The 20854-nt window shown below is 51.5% G+C and overlaps 1 long non-coding RNA gene across 1 annotated transcript in view; it reads right to left on the reverse strand.

The window, feature by feature from the left end:
• LOC133236219 (uncharacterized) overlaps nt 1-20854 on the reverse strand; it is a 62917-nt gene that overhangs the window by 16637 nt on the left and 25426 nt on the right. Inside the window, exon 4 of the long non-coding RNA XR_009732790.1 lies at nt 20352-20461. This is a non-coding gene — a long non-coding RNA (uncharacterized LOC133236219). The remainder of the gene's footprint in view (nt 1-20351; nt 20462-20854) is intronic.

Raw genomic sequence — 20854 nt, forward strand, 5'->3', positions numbered from 1 at the left:
GATCTCTCACGAGGCTGTCTGTAAGACACTGGCCAAGGATGTTTTCACTGAAAGGCCTGGCTGGGGCTGGAGGAGCCTGGGAGGAGAAGCAGCAGCTTCCAGCATGGCTCCCTCATGAGGCTGCTGCGCTGATGCTGCGCTTGGCAGGAGGCATTGTTCTTCCTCAGGGCAGCCTCTTTCTGGCCGCATGAGTGCCTCGAAGCTGGCTGGCTTTCCCCAGAGTGAGCAACTCAAGACAGTGAGGCAGACAGAACTAGCAATATCTTTATGACCTAGCTTTGGAAATTATAAAGTTATTGGCACTTCCACTACAGTTCTACTGACCAGGAAAGAAGAATCACGAAGTACAACCCCCCTTCAAGGGAATTTGGCTCCTCCTCTTGAAAGGAGGGGTGCTAATGATTACTTGGGCAGATATAAAAAAATCCCCCGGTTGTAGTATATGGGACACTGGGTGGCTGAGTCTGGTACTTAGGAGATGCTAACTAAATGTCTGGTGAACTGGACAGACAGTCACTCTTTCTCTGATGCCACTCTGCAGCTGAGATGGGACAGGAGGCAGCAGTGACTGGTGTGGGGCATCTCTAGCTGTCTGATGCCGCTCTTGGCTGCTGACCTATGCTGACATATGGAGCCACCCTTCTTGGTCTGGGTCTCTGACCAACGGTGTCCTTCCTGCCCTGTGCATCCTTCTGGCTCCCAGCCTCCTGTGTATTGCCTCCTACGTGACTCCTGTTGACTCTAAAAGGCCAATATGGGCAGTCACTTCCACATGGGCTTGCTGCTAGGCCTGGATTCCTTCCTTCTAGAGGGAAACTCAAGAATTCCCATATGACGTGGGGTGGGAATGACCTTCCTCCAAGGCTACAATAACATGGCTGTTAATCAAACCAGCTCCTTCCCTTATCATCTTGACATGTCCATTTCAGCGAAGACTGTTTGTTGCTCTTCTCCCACCCGGAATGCCCTTCATCGTCCTCTCTGCCCTACTAGCTCCTACCCTTTGGGAGACAGTGTGGTGTCATGGAGAGAACACAGGCATTAAAATCTAAAGCCAGCAACTCAAGACTCTGTTTCTCTACATTGTACTTGAGCACCTTGGACAAATCAGCCCAGGACCTTTCTGAGCCTCAGTTTTTCTCATTTATAAAATGGGTATATTATACCACCTTAGGCTGTCATGTTAAGGCTTAAACGAGAAAACAGATGGGAGTCTGGTTTTAGTGCAGCACTATAGGGAAGGAATTTTTACTTTTTCTTCTCATCTTCCTGAGCCCAAGTCAGTTTTCTCTCCCCCAGGAGACATTCTTCACATTTATGAACCTTTCCAGTCATCACAGTAAAGAATCTGCCTGCAATGTGGGAGACACAGGTTTGATCCCTGGGTCTGGAAGACCCCTTGGAGAAGGGAATGGCTACCCATTCCAGTATTCTTGCTTGGAGAATCCCAAGGATGGAGGAGCCTTGTGGGCTAGAGTGCATGGGGTCACAAAGAGTCAGACACAACTGAATGACTTTCACTTTCACTTCTTCCAGTCATCACATTTCAACCACTCAATTCTGCATTTAATCTGGGCACCCTCCCGTTTTTCTTTTCACTGGCGTTAGGTGAGTTTCTGACATGGAATGTTGATTCCTGTGTCTCTACCACAGCACGGGATACAGTGCTGAGTCTACACGGGTGCTTGGAGAATCCTCACCCACAGACCACACATGGGCATGCTGACTTCTGGGGGCTCCATTTTCTATTCTGTTGACCCCCATTTAGTGGAGATTCTGTGCAGCCAGACTCCAGCTTCTATTTAGTTTTTTTTTTTAATTAATGTATCTGTGTCTGGCTGTGCTGGGTCTCTGTTGCTGCGTGCTGGCTTTCTCAAGTTGCAGCAACCTGTGGCTCCTGTCCAGATGTGCTGCTCAGCCTTCTCATGGCGGTGGCTTCTCTTGCTGCAGAGCACCAGCTCTAGGCACACGGGCTTAGCTGCCCCACAGCATGTAGGATCTTCCCCAAGCAGAGATCAATCCATGTCCCCTGCATTGGCAGGCGGATTCTCAACCACTGAACCAACAGCGAAGTCCAATGTAGCCTCTAATGGCCCATGTCTGCTATTCTCATCAAAGACCTTCCTTTGGGAATTGCTTGGTTCACCCTACAGTCAGCAGTCAAGTGCCCAGGAGTTTACACCATTTCTGGCTCCCAGCAGTCTTTAGCCAATGACTGACCCGTGCAGAAGTCTGAAAACCCACCTCCCTTGCCTTAGAGAAGTGAAGGTGTCACTTGTTCTTTAGAGCTCCCTGTGGGATCAGGCTGAGGCTGGGATGTGCCCTGAAATCGCACCTTGCCTTGCCTTCCTTGTTTCCCTGATACGCTTCCAGTTTCCTAATTAGATCTTTTGCGTCTGAATCCTCAGTTCCAGATCTACTTCTAAGGAATCCACCTAAGAGATCCCCATCCGTAAGAATGAGCAAGGCAGCACGGATAAGCCATGTGCACCAAGCTCTGCAGAGAGGAAAGGGAGGGAAGAAAAACACATCCCTTTCCCTCCTTTTGGTTGCTTCTTGATCACCACCACCACCACAACTCGGGGAAGAAAAAGTGATTCATTTGCAGTTTACCTTTTCTTTAACATAATAAACTTCCATGTTTGGAGGCTTAATTGGATCTATTCTTGGATGTGACAAAAAGTTAGTGGGAGATGAAAGGGGCACATCAAGAAAAAAAAAAAATCCAAGTGAATAATTTAAGATCACATCCATAATTAATGGCATTTGGCATGTTTCCCCTGGAAGCCTAATCACAGCATGGAAGTGCTAATTAGAGTCGTTTGGTGCAAATCAGTCATTGCAGGTGTGGAGAAGCTGCCTCTGTTCTTTCCAGCACCAGTGGAGGCTGAGGTGCTGGCTCCTCAAATAGGGCGGGGCTTGAATAAATGATAGGCCTCCAGGATGGATGAGCTTCAGCAAATGATGGAGCTCCATTTGGAAGCATTTAATGGTGTGAAATTAGTTTATCTTCTTGTTGAGGAGAGGGACACATACATGGTGTGTGTGTGTGTGTGTGATGGTGGTACACAGTGGGTTGGAGCTGGAGAGACATTTTCTGTGACTTCTTTCCTTCTCTTGTCTTTGGGGAAGACTAGGGAATGAAACAGGGCTGGAGCTGGAAGGAGGGGAGTGAGGAGAGGAGGCAACCTCTCCGCCAGCCCCTGCACCCACCCAACACCCAGCAGGATGGGCGAGGTGACCTGTCGCAAAGACAGGTGCATCTGGGAAAGGGAAGGCACCAGAGTGTCTTCAGTTTACTCTTCCGTGTCCACTCTCCTCCCCAGGAGGGTGAAACCATGCACTCAGCCCTCCCTGGTGTGGTTACTGGTTGGATTCAACACATGGGGAGCACCTACTAGAGACGGGCAGGGAGGAAGGAAGAGAGAGCAAGCTCAGGTGACTTACTTCCCCTCTCCTTCCTCTCCTTTGCAGGGGTCTCCCTGCCCCACTAGGACTGAGATTCCACTTCTTGTAGGGCAGCGCTCTACTCACAGCCCTCAGATCTCAGGGCCCAGGTGACCTGGGGCTTCGGGGCCTGGGGCACCCACCCCACCCTCCCCCTGCCTGGGCTACAGTGTTCCCCCTTGTGGTTCCCTCCCTACCTGCACCTTTGTAAAGTGAAGTGAACTGAAGTCGCTCAGTTGTGTCCGACTCTGCGACTCCATGGACTGTAGCTGGCCAGTCCATGGGATTTTCCAGGCAAGAATACTGGAGTGGGTTGCCATGCCCACCTCCACGGGATCTTCCTGACCCAGGGATTGAACCTGGGTAACACTCCTTTATTAAAGTTGCCTCAAATGACCCTAATTTGAGACTGACATTGCTTAACAGCTCTGTCAAGACTCTGAAAAAGAACTCCTTCACAAGAGTGACATTCTTTTAAAATGGAACTCTCTCCCTGAAAAGCCAACATTTTCGCCAATATTCTTTGGCAGTCTTTATAAAATGCATCCATCATTTCCCTGCCATCTTAAAGAGAAGTAACTTCACATGATTGAAAGCCACTCTTGCTAATTCTTTATGAACATCAACTGTTGTCCTGTGCTAGGCACTGCAGACTTGGATGACTGTTACGGGCTGAATAGTGTCCCCACCCAAATTCATATGTTGAAGCCTTAATCCCAACTCACCGTATCCAAGTCTAGAACCTTTAAGGAGGCAGTTAAGGTTAACAATGTCATCAGAGTGGGTCTCCATGCGGTAGAACTGGTTTTCTTACAAACAGAAGGGCACCAGAGCTTTCTGTCTCCCCCTGCGCCCACAGAGAAAAGGCCGTGTGAAGACACAGCGCTGGGACTTCCCTGGCGGCCCAGTAGCTGAGGTGCTGTGCTCCCCATGCAGGGGGCTGGGTTCAATCCCTAGTCAGGGAACTAGATCCCACATGCCACAACTAAGGGTTCACAGGCAGCAACTAAAGACCCTGCAGGCCACAACTAAAGCAGATGCGATGCAGCTGTTGCAGGGAGGAAGCCAACTCTGACTCCAGGTTGGAAACTGTTTCTCTGACTTGCTTTTAGTTGCTTTTGTGATTATAATCATGATTACTGGCTCGCCTGGAGGACCCTGCCCCTCTGCCTGCCTGTGAACTACAGTGCCCTTGTTCAGCTCTTAGAGAGATGGTTTGTCCCTGCCCACCTGTGATCAGGACATGAGTTTGAGTGAACTCCGGGAGTTGGTGATGGACAGGGACGGCTGGTGTGCTGCAGTCCATGAGGTAGCAAAGAGTCAGACACAACAGAGTGACCAAACTGAACTAAACTGACCTTGTGAACAGGAGAGGTTAACACACCCCTTCCAAACGCTGGCCATTCCCTTGGAGATGTTTTGCAAGACTGAAGACCCTTTCACTTTACTTCCCCACTGCCCCTTCCTCTCTATTCTGTCTTCTGACTTTAGTTCCTCATTGCTTCTTTCTCTCTGATCTATAAAAGAACCTTGTATCCAGACCCCAATAAGTTGGCTATTTTGAGGTGCTAGCCTTCCATCTTCTCAGTCTGCAGGCTCCCCAATTAAAGTCTCTCCCTTGCCTCCACACCTCATCTGTCGGATTCATTGGCCTGTCATGGGGCTAGCAGAGTGAGCTTGGACTTCGTAACACAGCCAAATAAATAAATAGATAAATACTAAAAAAAAAAAAAAGTATGGAGACCGCAATCTATAAGCCAAGAAGAGAATCCTCACCACAAGCCAATCCTTCTCACACCCTGATCTTGGACTTTCAGCTTCCAAACTTATGAGAAAAATCAGTGTCAGTTTAAGCCACCCAGTCTACGGTGTTTTGCTTTAGCAGCCTGAGCACAGACTCATACAGAGACTCCAGAATGTAGAGAGGTTTGCCCTTATCCGAGTGACTCCAAATTTCAGTGTCCACCCCACTCTGGTTTTATAGTCTCTTTGCCTCAGCTCTTAGCTATTACCTCTCGCCACCAATAAGGTCATTCCCTTTAGCACAGCCACCCGTTCCTCACTTAAATCTTACTCGTTTTCTAGTATTAAACTGTCCTGTGCGATCAGAAAAAGAAAGCTTGTTAGAAGTGTGGATAAAGCGAGAGTTCATAGGTTCCGAGTGAGGGTCTGAATTCCTCTCCCTGAAGAGTACATGTGTTTTAATGCAGAGACTTTATCGCGAGGACTTTTTAGATGCCTGGAAGCCATTGCTTTCTTACTCTGGCGTCCTTGTTATACTCTTGTAAAGCTGAGGTTGCCGAACGGTGGCCTAAGAAAAAACGCGGCATCATAGTAACGTCTCACTTTCCTGAACTGGATAGAACTCAGTGAAATTTCTTGTAAAATCAGGTCTTCACCTCACACCTGAGGATCCTCTGGCTTGAAATTATTAGAAACTTGGCTTCTGGCCCCTGCTACAGGCCCCCTGGTAAGAGAGTGGCCTCCGGATTCATTTGGCCAAGTGGGTTCCTGGGGTGTTTGCTTAGCTTGCAGGCCCCACAGTAGCCATGCTTTGTCTGGGCTGAGACGGCCCTGCAGCCATCGATGGGCCGATTTTATGAGGGGCCGCCTGTGGAACGGCGTGTACGACTCCCCTCCAGCCTCCTCGGCTTGTAATGCTCATTGACCGAGACAGCTAATCGATTGTTGCTCCTTGCCAGCCCCCAAGATATCGACCTGGGGCTCAGGAAGACTTTATAAGGAGTCATCGGGGGGATTCTTTCAGTTCAAATTGAATTGTGGGCCATTAAATCTCTTTAGTTGAAGACTGTGCCTCATATCGTATGCCAATGTGCCTTCTGAATTTTTAACCAGCATAGGAGAACCACCACCTTTCCTACAGACTTCTCAAGCAGGTCTCGGGTTTTCTTTTTTTTTCCCTCCAGCAGATCTGGTTAATTGTTATGGATTTTTCCAGCAAGTAAAAGCCTTTGGAGTTTGGAAAGAGCAGGCTTTGTTTTTTCTCCTAAAGAAAACCAGCTCCGGTGCTTCTGCCTAGAGACACAGGTAGGAGGGAAGGAGGACAGGAAAGGAGAGAAGGTGGGACCTGGGGAGCCGGCCATCCAGGGCATCGCAGAGGAAACTATTGATCAGATGTCACAGGTGTGTACCCCACACTTGCAGCTCAATACACACAAGCAGACTCACATGCACAAACACACATTCACATCAACAGGCACATATATGTAAAACGAACTTCCCAGTAGCTCTGCGGTAAAGAATTTGCCTGCAAAGCAGGAGACGTGGTTTCGATCCCTGAGTCGGGAAGATTTCCTGGAGGAGGGCATGGCAACCCACTCCAGTATTCCTGCCTGGAGAATCCCATGGACAGAGGAGCCTGGTGGGCTACAGTCCATGGGGTTGCAAAGAATCAGACATGACTGAAGCGACTGAGCACACACACACATAAACACACAGTCATGTGTGTACACACACACTTGTGCATGTACACACGCCAGCTCCATCACTGTTAGCATGTGACATTAGGTGAGTTATGTAAATTCTCCCAGTCTTGATGTTCTCATCTAGAAATCTGGAAGCAATCCAGGTCACGGTGCAGAATAGATTAGTCCATGGAGGAGAATCCTCAGGCATGTAACAAGTATTGAATGTCTGGCCCTCCGCTTGCAATCCTTGGTAAGGTCTACTGTGGAATCAGAGATGGGAGGAACCTATAAACATCCTTGTTGTATCCGTGAGGACACTGAGGCTGCATAGAAGACATGCTTCATCCAAGGTCACCCAGTGAGTCAGTGCAATCATGTAAAAGAAAGCCCCTGTCTATTTGGTTCCTTGTCTTTTGAAGTAAAATGCTGACTCAAGAATTAATGATTGGGAAATGTGAAGATGTAGAAACAAAGAACAGCTGCTGGGCTAAGGTACTGGTAACAATTTAGACTATAATTGTGCCACATAACAGAATCACCAACTCCCACTTCCCTGAAAGGTATAGATAAAAGCCTGACACGTTCCGAAGTTTTTACAGGACGAGGAAAACTGCTGACCCCAATAACAGAGACCCTAGACTGGTAGAAACCCGAAGGCTGATGATGCTTGAAACCTCACCTTGATGCCAACCAATCCCTGAATTGTCCACGAGCTGATCACGCCCTGCTCCTTGAGCACTATAAAACTCCTCCCTACCCCCTCCAGGCAGGGTTGCACGGTCTTCAAGGAGTTAGCGCACTGTGCCCCCCTTTGACTAGCAAAGCAATAAAAGCTACTCTTTTCTATTTCACCCAAAACTCTCTGCTTCTATTTGGCACCAGTGAACAGAGGCTGAGTTTCAGCAACATCAGTACTAGGTGGGAAAACTCCTGGGCTGCTTTCTTCCAGGACTGTTTTCTATTACTCTGCCTTCATCAAGGAGAAGGAAGAGGCTCTGTCGGCCACATGATCAACCACAACAAGATTAATAGTTCTTATTAACAACTCACGTTTGTGTAGCATTTTACTCTTTTCAGAGAGCAGAGGCTAATTAGAAACTTCAGTCCTAAGAGAGGCTGCCCTGGGCCTCTGGTGGGCACCCCTGGCCAGGGTGAAGGAAGGGAAGGGGAGCCAGAAAATAGGTCTCATTGAATACAAAGACGTCACCCCAAGTCTGAGCTCCCAGGCCTGTGTGCGTGCCTAGAGAGAGCAGGGTTGCCCAGAAACAGCCTCGGGCTCCCCTGCCCAGCAACACCACTGATTTTAGCACAGTGGCCGGGCATCATGGGGACAGAGGCTGGGCTGGGAACCAGAGTTCAGATGCACAACACAGCATGCAGCCAGGAGCAGAGGAGGCGCCAAGGTCAGGAGCACTGGGGTCAGAATCAGGATGAGAACTCCATTCAGTAGGTATCGCCAAGCACTCTGCTGGTCTGAGAGTGGCTGACAACATACACAAGGTGAGCGAGTGGAGACACCCCTGACCTTGTGGTTTAGTAACATTTGAGCACTCCCACATGCCAGGTGCTATTGTCAGGCTGTCAGTGTAATCTCCCGGCTAATCCTCCGAACAAGTTTATGAGGTAGGGTCTGTCATTATGCTCATTCTACATGTAAAGACACAGAGGCAAAGACAGCTTAAGTCTCTCACCCAAGGTCTAAGTGGAGGAAATGGCGTCCATATCCATACGCTAATGGATATGGACATGTTCACTTGGGTTCCCCTACACAGGCCTGACCTGAGTCAAGGACTTGTGTACAAGTAGCTTAGTTAGGAGCTGGTCCTGGAAAACTCAGGCAGAGGAGTGGAGAGGTGGCAGGGAAGGGAAGGAAGCCAGGGCCGTGTGCATGGACAGTCAAATCCCCAGCTGATCCTGCTTCATTCAGTTGGGGGTCCAGGAGCCAGTGCAGTACCTGCGCTTTGGGCTTGTATACCCCTAGAGATGAGGGAGCTAGGGCATTTATATACCCTGTTCCTGTCAATCATGGGCTGAACTGCTCCTGGGCTGGTTATCCCCAGCTCTTCCAGCCTGTAATGTAGGGGCACAAAAGCCTTCCAAGGTCAAGAAAAGCCCTCAGCCAAAAAAAATTTGAAAAAAGCATTGGGAAGTGGGCTGGCATGCACCAGAGGGGACATGGGAGGGGGCACTGACAGTGCTCAGTGAGGCCACTGTGATGTTCTAGGTGGCGGAAGAGGACAGGGATCCCCACCTCTAGCTCAGAAATTGAAGCAGGTAGACCCCGAGGGGTGAGCGTTTGAAGATCTGAAACAGCTGATACACTGGATGCTGTCCCCACCCAGTCTTGTCCAGGTTAACAGATCAGCCCCTGCAGCCCCATTCCATGAACTTCCCCAAGTCCTGACACAGAACACGCCTATCAGGCCTGAACACGGAGCACTTTAAGTTCAAGGATGAGACAAAGACCTCGCTTGATCCAACAGCTTCACCTAGCCTGCCCACACCCTTGACCTTGAGAGACACGATAACGCCTGCACCTTGAGTCCTGTTTAGGTTCCTAATTCGCCGACCCTGGCTGGGGAGCTCCCACAAGGCGAGGCATGCAGGCTGGAGAAAGAAGGGACTGGATGTCCTGCTGCACAGGGCCACCCACCCCTGAAGTTGTGAGCCCTGATGCGCTGGGAGCAGCAGCCCAGCTCAGGAGCTGAGGGCCGGTGGCGATGAATATATACATCCCCGTTTGCTGCGAGTTGGTGTAACTGGACTGAGTATTGGAGAACACTAGTGGAATGTGGAGAAAAGTCAATAGACATATGTAAAAAGAAATCATTACATTTAAAACGATTTCTCCCCTGCAGGCCTTGGGAAACTGTCGCTATCAAGGAGAGAAGTGGGCCTCTGCTGAGCCTGGAAATGCTTCTGGGCCTGGGTGGCTGTGTGGTCCTGCAGACAAGACCGGCCTTCCTTATCTGCTCAGGCACGAGTTGTCAGGCACCACCCAGGGTGACACTGTTACTGGGTTGTGGATAAGGAAGGAGCCTGTTCACAGTGACTCCCAGCCCAGGGAAGGGTCAGAGTCTCTTGATCTTGCTAGAATTTACATATATACAACTTCCAAGTACTCAGGGCATCACTGAGTTTCAAAAGTCTGTGGCTTCATAGACACAACAGCTTCTTCATTTGCAGGTTGGAGATTAAAACGACCCCCAGAATTGCCGTCAGGAATAGCCTACGAAGTACCTAAAACACAACACGAAGCTTGGCGCTGGGTGTTATCATAACTACACTGTCTGGGCTGTTTCAGCTCTTTCCATCTGGAAAGTGGGCTCCTCGAGGGAAGAGGGGTGACTTTGACTTCCTCTTCACCAAGGCCACAAGCTTGGCAAACTGTGATTTTTGGTAAGGAGTGAATGAATGAATGAGTCAATGAGTGGAATTGTGACAGCTGCTGATACATAGTAACCTCAAGCTTTACTGTGTAAGATTTTAACCCCTGATTAGGTAAATCTCCCTGAACTTTTCTCTCAAATACCCATCTCAACCCTATTTGCTAATATTTTCTATTGTCATTTGCTTACTATCTGTCTCTTTAGTTACAATCAAACTTGGTGAGGGTGGGGCCGTGTCTCCCTCCTCACAGTGTATCCCCAGGGCTGAGCATGGTCCCAAAGCTGGTGCTCAGTGGTTGATGGAAGGGAGGACAGGAAGTGGGGCAGGGAGACAACGAATATGAAAAGTGTGAGAGAGACTTGGAAAGCCCTGAGGCACCAGGGGCTGTCGCTGCCCTTGTGATGGGAAGGCAGGGTCCTTGGCTGGGACTGGGGGTAGGGACGGAACAGACCAGCAGGAATGAGTCTGAGATGAGGAGGCCTTGACTGCCCTGCTTGGGCTCTGTGACCGTCTTCCCTAGCCCCAGCCCCCCACCTGGCATGCTCTTCCTGCCGTGGCCTCTGTGTTTGCAGGGAAGAGAGTTGGTTTGGGGTCATGGATGCCTGTTACGAATCTGGCCTGTGGAGGGATTTCATTTCCTCCCTGCAAAGGTCACTCTCTCCCCCATCACAAGGTAGAAGGTGGGCAAAACAGAGAGGGGACCAGGTGGCTCCTCGGGGGAGCGCCCCTGCCCAACACCGTGGAGCCTGTGCCGGTGCTGTACACCCACAGCTGTGCTCGGGAGAGGCACAGAGGGCCCCTGGGGGCACAGAGCTGTCTCTTGGTGAAAAGCTGCGCTTTCCACCTTGTAATTAGGATGGCTCTGCCTGCAGCACGATGTTCCTTCTAATCACCAAAGGATAAGCTAGGAGTTAGCATAATGCAGCGTGTTCCTCCTCACACACACAGGCAGAAGGACAGAGAGAGAGAGAGAGGATGAGCAGCAGATCCAGAGGTGGCAGGCTTGCCTGGGAGAGAAGAGACATCTTCTGGAGCAGAAAGAAGACTAGAGCATCACCAGGGCTGGGGGCGGTGAAGAGGGGGAGACAGCTACTGAGCTGGAGGAAGGCAGGGGCATGCTCCCGGCCCTGCCCTCAGGAGCCCCCGTCTGAGGGGAGACACAGCCCTGCCCTCAGAAGATCCTCAGACTTACGGCAGAAGGGAGAGAAGTGAGCTCCATGAAGCTCCTACCTTGCGCCAAGGGCAGGCTAGATGCACCCAGCACCTCACATCGCCCTGTGGGGTAAGCAGGGCTGCATGTCCTGCACCAAGGGCATCCCTGGTGAGGGCGGTGCCCTGAGGGAGGCTCGAGGCATGCCTTCTGCCAGCTTACAGACAGGGGAGGGGAGGCTGAAGCTATGCCCGAGGACTCACAGCGCAAAGTACAGACCCAGGATTTGGTCTCGGAATTCAGGTCAAGGGCCCCTTGGGCAATGGCTGGTGTGTGAGGGAAAGTGGGACAGAGAGAGTGAGGCCTCCCTGCAGAGCCCACATCTCGGCTGACCGGGGACTAAGGCTCGCAGACCTTCCCTTTCCTGGGAAGTGGTCCCTGTGACTGGAGAAGGGGAAATGGAAGGGAAAGAGCAAATCCAAGTTTGCATTGCTGTCCTGGCCCCGGAGGTGAGCATCTGGTGCTTGACTTCCTGGTTCATCTCAGGAGGCCTGGGACAGATATCTCAGGGCTAGAAACCAGGCAGTGAGAGGGAGGAAAATTCTCAGTCACCGCTATCCCCTCTTGACCAAGGGTAGCTGGTGCTTGCTGGTTGCAGGCACCTGAGCGCCAAGTAGGTACTCTTGATATAATAGGGACAAAACCTATTCCATATTGGATCTGTTTCTTTACTTTAACCTCTGTACTCTAGTGCTCTTGCTACAAGTGAAAAATGTTGCCCATAGCTTGAAACATACAGGATACTCCCCTCCCATCCAGGCTGCCACATAACATTGAGCAGAGTTCCCTGTGCTATACAGTAGGTCTTTTTTGGTTATCCATTGTAAATGTAGCAGTGTGTACATGTTGATCTCAAACTCCCCAACTATCTCAGAAGGGCTGAGAGCTCTTGAAACTGCCCTGCTCTCTCTTGCCTCCTGGACTTTGCACCTGCCAGTCCCTCTGCTGGGCATGCTTTGCCCCTTTCCCATTTTGCTTTTCTAGATGACTTCTAGATCTGAACAAAGACAACATGTCTTCCCGGAAACCTTTCTGGAAGCACTCCCTCAGCCCGTGCAGCCTCATCTAGAAAGGCCTTCCACACTGACCTCTGTGAGGTCGCGGACTGCATGCCCTTTTACTGTGGAAAATGGTGCAGGCAGGCACTCGGGGGCTGTGGGGGCTTCTTGCACTGCCTCAGAACTTCCCACAGGAGTGGACCTGGGAAGTCAGGGGGTTTTGAAAGGATCAGACAGCTCAGTGCCGGCCACGGATCCCAGCCCCCGTGCCTCCAGCCCGTCTTCCAGCCCATTAGCGGTCTTCTGCCCGCTCTCCCCTGGTCCCCAGCTGACTCAGCAATGCCCTGGCAGGACTGTTTTTCTGCTCTCAGTGACCTGTGACCAAAGCCACTTGCAGCTAATTAGCACCGGCTGTGTGTCTGACCCCTGCCCCTGGCTGGCGCTCACCACCCCAGCTCATTCCCATTTAATGGGCTCAGCACCCGCCTGGCAACCTCCATCCTCTCTCCCTTCACATGACTGAGCTTCCAGCCTGAGGGTTTGTTCCTTCTTTCTGGCTTGCTTCATTTTATAATTAACACTTTCTTCTTGCTGTTCTCTTCCCTCCTCCACTCACTGTCCATGTGATGCCAGCCTGGGTCCCCCAGAGACAGACTGAGGCAGTCGTGGGCCCTACGCCTGGGGCACCTTCAGTTGGGGCTGACATGGTGATGTGGCGGGACAAGGACAGGGCACAGGGATGCATAGAGGGAGAGCATGCGGCCCCAGTCTACCCACTGTGCAGAGGAGAAAACTGAGGTCCAGAGAGGGTGAGCATGCTGACCGATGCAGCGATCTAAAATGTCTTAGGCCTGGGTTCCCCCAGCCCCCAAAGCAAAGTCTGAAACAGGGTCTAGGGGTTAGGGAAAGAACAGAAGTAGAGATCTGGGAAGAACAAAACAGGAAGGTGAATAAGCTGATTTGAACACTCTACCATCAAACTGGGGGCCTCTATGTGCTCCTAAAATGTCTACTCAGGGTCGGGGTGGGGGTGGGTGGAGGGCACCGCTTATCCTTCAGTTCCTGACCATCACTGAGCGATGGCTGTGTCATGCCACAGCAGTACCGATACTTTTCACATTTCAAGGTTGTTTGTGCATCTGCATGGCTGGGCAGGCTCTAGGTGTCCACTGCCAAGGTGGGGAGAGGGCGGGACTGAGCAGACAGGGTGCTGTCGGAGGATGCTGTGAGAAGCTGGTTCCCACAGCAGCAGCCGAGATAAAGAGCTGGAACGAGAGGCTGGGCATGTGATGGACTTGACACATGATGAAGCCACACAGGGGTCAGACAGCATGGCCAACTGCCTCAGTTGGTCAGGAATGTGTTGGGCAGCAGTGATCAGAAAACCCAACTTCAGTGTCCAAAAAAGAAAGAAGTTCATTTTTCCTCCCATAAGAATAGGCTACAAGTTCAAGGATGTCAGCACCAAAGTCTGAGATTTTCTTCAGTTCAGTTCAGTCACTCAGTCGTGTCCGACTCTTTGCGACCCCATGAATCGCAGCATGCCAGACCTCCCTGTCCATCACCAACTCCTGGAGTTCACTCAAGCTCATGTCCATCGAGTTGGTGATGCCATCCAGCCATCTCATCCTCTGTCGTCCCCTTCTCCTCCTGCCCCCAATCCCTCCCAGCATTAGAGTCTTTTCCAATGAGTCAACTCTTCACATGAGGTTTTCTTAAGTCTTTCCTTTATGAGCCCAGGATGATTGCTGCAGTTCCAGCCATCACATTTGCATTTCCGGCAGGAAGAAAGTGGAAGTATGGTGGAGAGGAGAGGGGCAGCATCTCTATTAGGTCAGCAAGAGCTGTCCCCATGGTCCTCCCAGTACACATTGATTGGATAGAAGGGTTGTCCCTTAGTACTCTTGGGTGGAAAGGGAGGGGGTTGGATTGAGGGCTGGGGCAGTCAACCAGTTCTTTCTGCCACCCAGACATGGCCCCTTTTCCTTTTCTTTGTGGGGCAGCTGGCCCATTCTATTTCACTACCCATGTCCTTTGTTATTTGTAACTCATGGCTAGACCTGAGTGGCTCTGGTCTTTGGGACCATTTAGGCCACACGTTGGATTTTTTTTCATTGAGGCTAGTCAGAAAAGAGATGGAAAATCACCATGGGTTGCTCCTGTTTTTTTCCTTCCTCCACTTTTATCTTCCTTTGAAAAAGAAGCCCCTGGGAGAGATGAAGTGACCATCACCACTCCTTCAGTGGCTGAGCACTAGCCATGATGAGAAGGATGTGTTTTGATGTGTCTGCTCTCCTTTCCTGGCCAGTAGGTGATTTCACCCAGCGATGTACCTAAAGGCGGATGCTGAGGAGAGAAATGGGATCTGGGTCCCCAAGCTGTCCCTGTGTCTGCTCAGGACACCGGGACCCTGGGCAGCGTGGGGCACCTGCCATTCTGTGCTCTTGACCCAGCCACTTCCTCCCAGTTAAGTTCAAGTCCCAAGCAGTTATTCAGACTCCCTCCAAACTTCAGGTGGGCAGGGGCACTCATCTTCCTGTCTCCCTGGATAGCTTAGCAGGAAAGTCTTTGACTGGACACCCCCAAGCCAATCCCAAGACAAGAATTCAAGTAAGAATAAGGGACCTGGGAGATAAGACAAGGAAGGGAAGAAGCCCATGTTACCATCCTAGGTCCCACTGTGGGTGATGAAGGCTGATTCCACAGGCGTCCTCTGGGAGACTGAGTGGAATGCAGTTCAGTTACCCGCCTGTGATATATACACCTAAAATCCTAACCCTCAGTTACTGGCCAGGGCTGATCCCAGGGCCCATTAACTCCCAGTGTTCTGGCTGCCACGTGAGCAGGCAGAACAGAACCCAGCTGCCAGGGAAAGTCCTCTGGTGAAGAAATGCAGGTGCTGCCAGCTGAGAGTTAACCTGGGAGAGGCTAAAACAGTCAATGCCGGGGGGAGCGGGTAGAGCGCCAGCAGAGGCTCCCACAGGCAGGCGGATGTCCCAGCTGAGGGGCTGCCCCAGTGGGTGCTACCAGCATTCTGGTGGAATGACTTTTCTTGGGTGGAATAATCTCTCTTTGCAGGAGGCGGACAACCCTGGCCCATGCCACCTCCTTGTCACTGTGACAACCAAGAAGCCCCCACACACTGCTCACGACTCTCCCTGCATTCGGGTAGGAAACATCCATCTAGTCAACCCCTTTGTTTCCCAGATGAAGGCAAGTGACTTGTCCAGCAGCATACAGCTAGTTCTGAGAGGCCTAGATGGGTGTGGAGGGCAGGCTTCCTGAGCCGTGAACTGGCTTGTTCGCAAAACCACTTGGGCGGTTCGCCCTTGCTTTTTCACACCTTAATGAAAAATGATTGCGATGTTCTCTGAGCCCGGGGCCATGTCCCCTCCCTAACCTGGCACTCTCCTGCTAGGACCCACGCCCCTCCTGCTTGTTCCAGCCTCCCTGGAGGGGGCCCGTGTGCCCTATGGCCGATGGGCTCTGTATGAGGACAGGGTCTAGCATGGGCTGTCACTGGACAGGAAATTCACTCTTGAACAAGGCTTCCCCGATGCCCTTTCTTGCCACTAACAAGGGCCCCGCAGCTGCAGTGACGGTAACAAGGCCCTTGACTAGGAACAGAATGCTCTGGGGACGCTGCCCGGCAGACCCCTCGTCCCTGCCTCCAGAACATCCATCTGCTGTCGGCCCCGGCACCTGCATCCAGGCCCCTGGCTCCTCTGTGATTGGCAGCCCCGCTCGGGCCTGGCGCCGGCTCCTGGCATGGGTGCCTGTGAGCGCGGCACCAGCCTCGGAAATGATGGCGCATCCCTGGCTGCCGCATTGAGGGGCCCAGTTACCCTCCCCGCCTCCAGGCAGGATCCACCTGGCCTGGCTCCCTCTCTTCTGCTAAGGCCCCAGACCAGATGGAAAATTATCGGAGCTGATTTACAGCCACAACGAAGTCAGCTGAGGGCGAGGCGTGGATGCTAGCAGGCCCTGCCCTGCAGGAGGGGCCTGCAGGGTAGCGATGGGGGGATGCTTTGGGGAGAGACAGGACGTGCCCTAAGGAGAGAAAGTTGGACCAAGAGCGAAGGAGAAGTGCGGGGCCAGGGGAGGAGAGAGAGGAGATGGAGGGCAGAGGCTGGGGGAAGAGAGGGGGCAGGCAGCCCGTGTTTATGGAGGCCTTGCCATATGTCAGGCTCGCATTTTCTCGTGGGCTTTGCATTACTGCCGGGCTGTCCAATCTGGTAGCCACTAGCCTCGGGTGGCATTTTAAATTAAAATTGAGATTAATTATAATTAACTATAATTGAAAATTCAGTTCCTGAGTCACCCGAGCCATGTATCAAATGCTCCATAGGCACACGTGACTGGCGGCGGCCGCACCACACGGCGCAGATACAGAGCGTTTCCACCGTGGCAGAAAGTTCCACTGCACAGGCTGGCATGGGGAGGGCCGGTATTAAACAACAGTGGACACCTTCATGTTGTTGAAAGGCACCTATCTCTCTCTCCATCCATCCATCCGTCCATCCATCTACCCACCTATCTACATATCTACCTAACATCTACAGCTAATCTATCTATATATAGATATCAAGCACAACATGTAATAAATCATTTATATCAAGCCTAGATGGTATTTATCCAAAAGGTCAGCAAATATTTGCTGTTAAGAACCAATAGTAGATACTTCAGGCTTGACTAGTTTAGGCTTTATGGACCCTGCAGTCTCACAATGTCTCCATTCTGCTATGGCAATAAGGAAGCAGTGGTAGGCGGTAGCTGTGTTCCAATAAAACTTACAGTCACTAAAATTTTAAATTTCATGTAATTTTCACAAGTCACAGAATATCCTTTTGACTTTTCCAACCATTTAGAAATGTAAAACCCTTCTTAACTTGTGGGTGAATAAAAAACAGGTGATGTACTGGATTCGGCCTGTGGGCAGGGTTTAGATCGCCCCATTTCACAGATGTGGAAACTGAGGCACAGGCACACCATCTAGGTTTTCTGAGGTCACACAGCTAGAAATGGCAGAGCTGAGATTTGCACCCAGGTAGTTGGGCTCCAGAATCTCAGTTCTTAACCTCCTGACACATTAATGAATGATGTCATTTTAGGGAGGGGAGATTGCTTGGAAAACGACAAGTGCGATACGGTAGCAAACTGGCAGTGGGTGAGTGGAGTGGTCACCTGGAATTGATGAACATGGAAGAACTTACTGAGAAGATGCCTTTTGACCTAACACAGGGATGACTAGAAGGATCCAGCCAAGGGATGAGCCAGGAGAGCATCCTAGGCGTGGAGGGGACAAGCGTGATGTCCTACAGCAGGACCACAGGCTAGTGTAGCTGGAGCACAGAGGCACAGACAATGCAGGCAGAGATGGGTGTGGCCACAAAATTCATGAACCACGATAAGCAGCAGCACTATCGTAAGTGGGATGAATAACCTTTGATATTTTAGCAGGAGGAGGATTGACACGATTCACATATAAAATAAAAAACAGCCCTGGGTGCATAAAAGAGTTGGGCAGCTAGTTAGGAGGCTATCGCAAGCATAGGCACCAGCAACGAGCGGCTTGTAGAGGTGCAGGGGCCGCGGAGATGTAGGTGCAAGGATAGTTACGGGTAATGTCTTGAATTGGAACCAACAGAATGCATTATTCATGTGGAGGTGAGGGGAGAGGGGAAAGTCTGGAATTGAGATAAAAACCAGTCAATCCTAAAGGAAATTAATCCTGAATATTCATTGGAAGGACTGATGCTGAAGCTGAAACACCAATACTTTGGCCACCTGACACAAAAAAACTGATTCATTAGAAAAGACCCTGATGCTGGGAGAGATTGAATGCAGGAGGAGAAGGGGACGACAGAGGATGAGATGGCTGGATGGCATCACTGACTTGATGGACATGAGTTTGAGCAAGCTCTGGGAGTTAGTGATGGACAGGAAAGCCTGACAGGCTGCAGTCTATGGGGTCACAAAGAGTTGGACACAACTGAGTGACTAAACTGAGCTCATGGGGTTTGAGTGATGTGTGGCAGGTACTGCCATGTGGAGACTGGAAGAACAGGAGAGGACCAGGTCTCGGGTGGGGAAATCAGGACTTCTGCTTTGGGACATGCTAAGGTGGAAATGAGGATCTGAGTAGTGATGTCAAGTAGCTGGCTCTGTAAAGGGGTCTGGAGCCCAGTGGAGAAGCCAGGGCAGGGGTTCTACACCTGGGACCAAAGAAGATGGGTCCCAATGGGTCCTAGACCCGCACGCAGCGTCTAGGGGACGGCCAAGATGGAAGCTCCAGCAAAGGAGGGCAAAAGGAGGAGGAAGCAGAGCACAAGTGTGAGGTCACGGAAGCCAAGAGAAGAGACAGTTTAAAAGATCTAAGAGAACTTAAGAACATGTCAGAGGATGCAGGATGGCCCAGCAAGATGGGGTCAGGTGACTAACCGATGGGATTCAGCCACATGGCAGGCAAAGGTGACCTTCAAAGAGCAGCAGCAGGTGGTAGAACTAGAAATTTCCAAAGAATTGCCTCCTGGTTATGTGGAGGCCAGAGCAGGGCAGCGGTGAAGGCGGCAGCTTGGGGGAGCCCTGTGGGTGGCTGAGGGTGGCAGGGATTAGGTTCAGGCCAGTCTTGTGATGCTCTGACCCTTGCGGGAGTGGCATTCCTGGAGCTCATTTCAGGAGCTCCAGGTTCCCTTAATTGCCGGAGCCGCAGCTTCCAGAAACCTCCACCGCCCCTTGCCTTGCTCGCTCCACATCCACCCCATGCCCCAGGAACCAGGGCACAGCTGGCAAGTGCCCTTCCACAAAAGACCTGCGTTGCTTTCCCTGCTCACCAGCGCCCCCTCCAGGTGAAACTTCTCACCTCCCGAAGCGTGCGGGTGGAGGGGTTCTCGCCTTCCTCCGTCAGCCTGGTGACCCAAGTCGTGTGCTTCCCTCCAGCCATGGGGTGCGCTCTCTGCCCCGAGGCCAGGTAACCGAGGAACCTGTGCAAGGCTGCAGGTCACTGCAACCACCAGGGCAAGGGGACAAGAGTCACCTATGCTTCCTCCTGGAGGAGCCACTGACCACGTCGCAAGGTCCAGGGCAGGAGGTCACCAACGACCTCCCTTTCTGGCAGCAGTATGCGCAGGGGTGGGCAAACTTGGTCTGCGAAGGGCCACACAAAATACTGTCGATTAAATGGGGAGCCCTGTGATCTCTGTCACAAAGACTTAACTCTGTCTTTGGGTCTTGAAAGCAGCCACAGACAAAAGATAAAGCTTCATTTATTAAAATCAGGTGGTGGGCTGCAGTCTGCAGAGTCAGGAAACTGGGGCAGGAAGGGGTCTCAGGGGGAGAGGGGTGGGCGCTGGGCTCCAGCAGAGAGGATGAGAGGGCCTGGGAAGGACCTCAAACTGGGTGCTCGAGGTGGGGAAGTCAGAATGCCAGCCGGGTATTGGCCAGGGCCCTCGGAGGGAGGTGATGTGGTGTACAGTCTGGTGCTGACCTCCGAGCTTAACTTTTTGGCAGGAGGCAGAGAATCTAACCTGCGGGTACAGGAGAGACGGAGGGCAGGCAGGGTGGGTGTGGGCCCACGTGTCAGGGGAGGGCTAGCAGGAAGGGCTAGGGGTCGATCGAGGCTGGAGGAGACACGGGCTGCCCATCAAGCCACGTCCCCGGGAGATACAATTGTTTCCTGTGATTCAAGTCATCGCAGGCTTTCTGCACAGGACAAGCGTATCTGTTACCCCTTCCCACTGAAACGGCAACAAAGACAGTCCAAAGGGAGAGTATCCAACACCTGCAGGCAGGAGGGACCCGAGGTCTCAGTGGAGAGCAAGGGTGAGATTGAGTCAGACCAGGGGAATCCAGAGCAGAAGGGCCACCGCCCAAACTCACCAGGACTCGGAGGGCAGCGGGGAGGAAGAGACTCCTTCCCTTGCAGCTGACAAACGTGGGGCCAGATGAGGACGGCAGGTCACAGTCGAGGTGATTCGCTGGGGGCCTGTCTGGAGAAGGGCTGTGCTGTGGGCTGCCCCAGGCCCCAATGTGGAGAATGGCTGCAGGGGCGGTGTTTACCCCAGGCTGGAACCAGAACGGTGCTAGCCGCAGAATGACCACCTAGAGACGGCTGGGATGTAGGGGTCACCCTCACACCTTCCTTGCTGTGTCAGCATCCACACTCTGTGTGTTCACAGAACTCACTGGAAGGCCTCTCATTCTGGGGACATCTGACTCTCGTTTTATCATTTTATACTCTTCTTTATTGAGGAATATTTTACTACAAGCATGTATTACATTAAATTTTTTAAAGATGAGCTACGATAAAACATACCATATTTAATGAAATTCTAATGTTTATACTATCTGAAGAGTTTTTATAAATAATCATAAAGGCAATG

Source organism: Bos javanicus, chromosome 23 (genome assembly GCF_032452875.1).
Source record: "Bos javanicus breed banteng chromosome 23, ARS-OSU_banteng_1.0, whole genome shotgun sequence".
Classification (NCBI taxonomy): domain Eukaryota; kingdom Metazoa; phylum Chordata; class Mammalia; order Artiodactyla; family Bovidae; genus Bos; species Bos javanicus.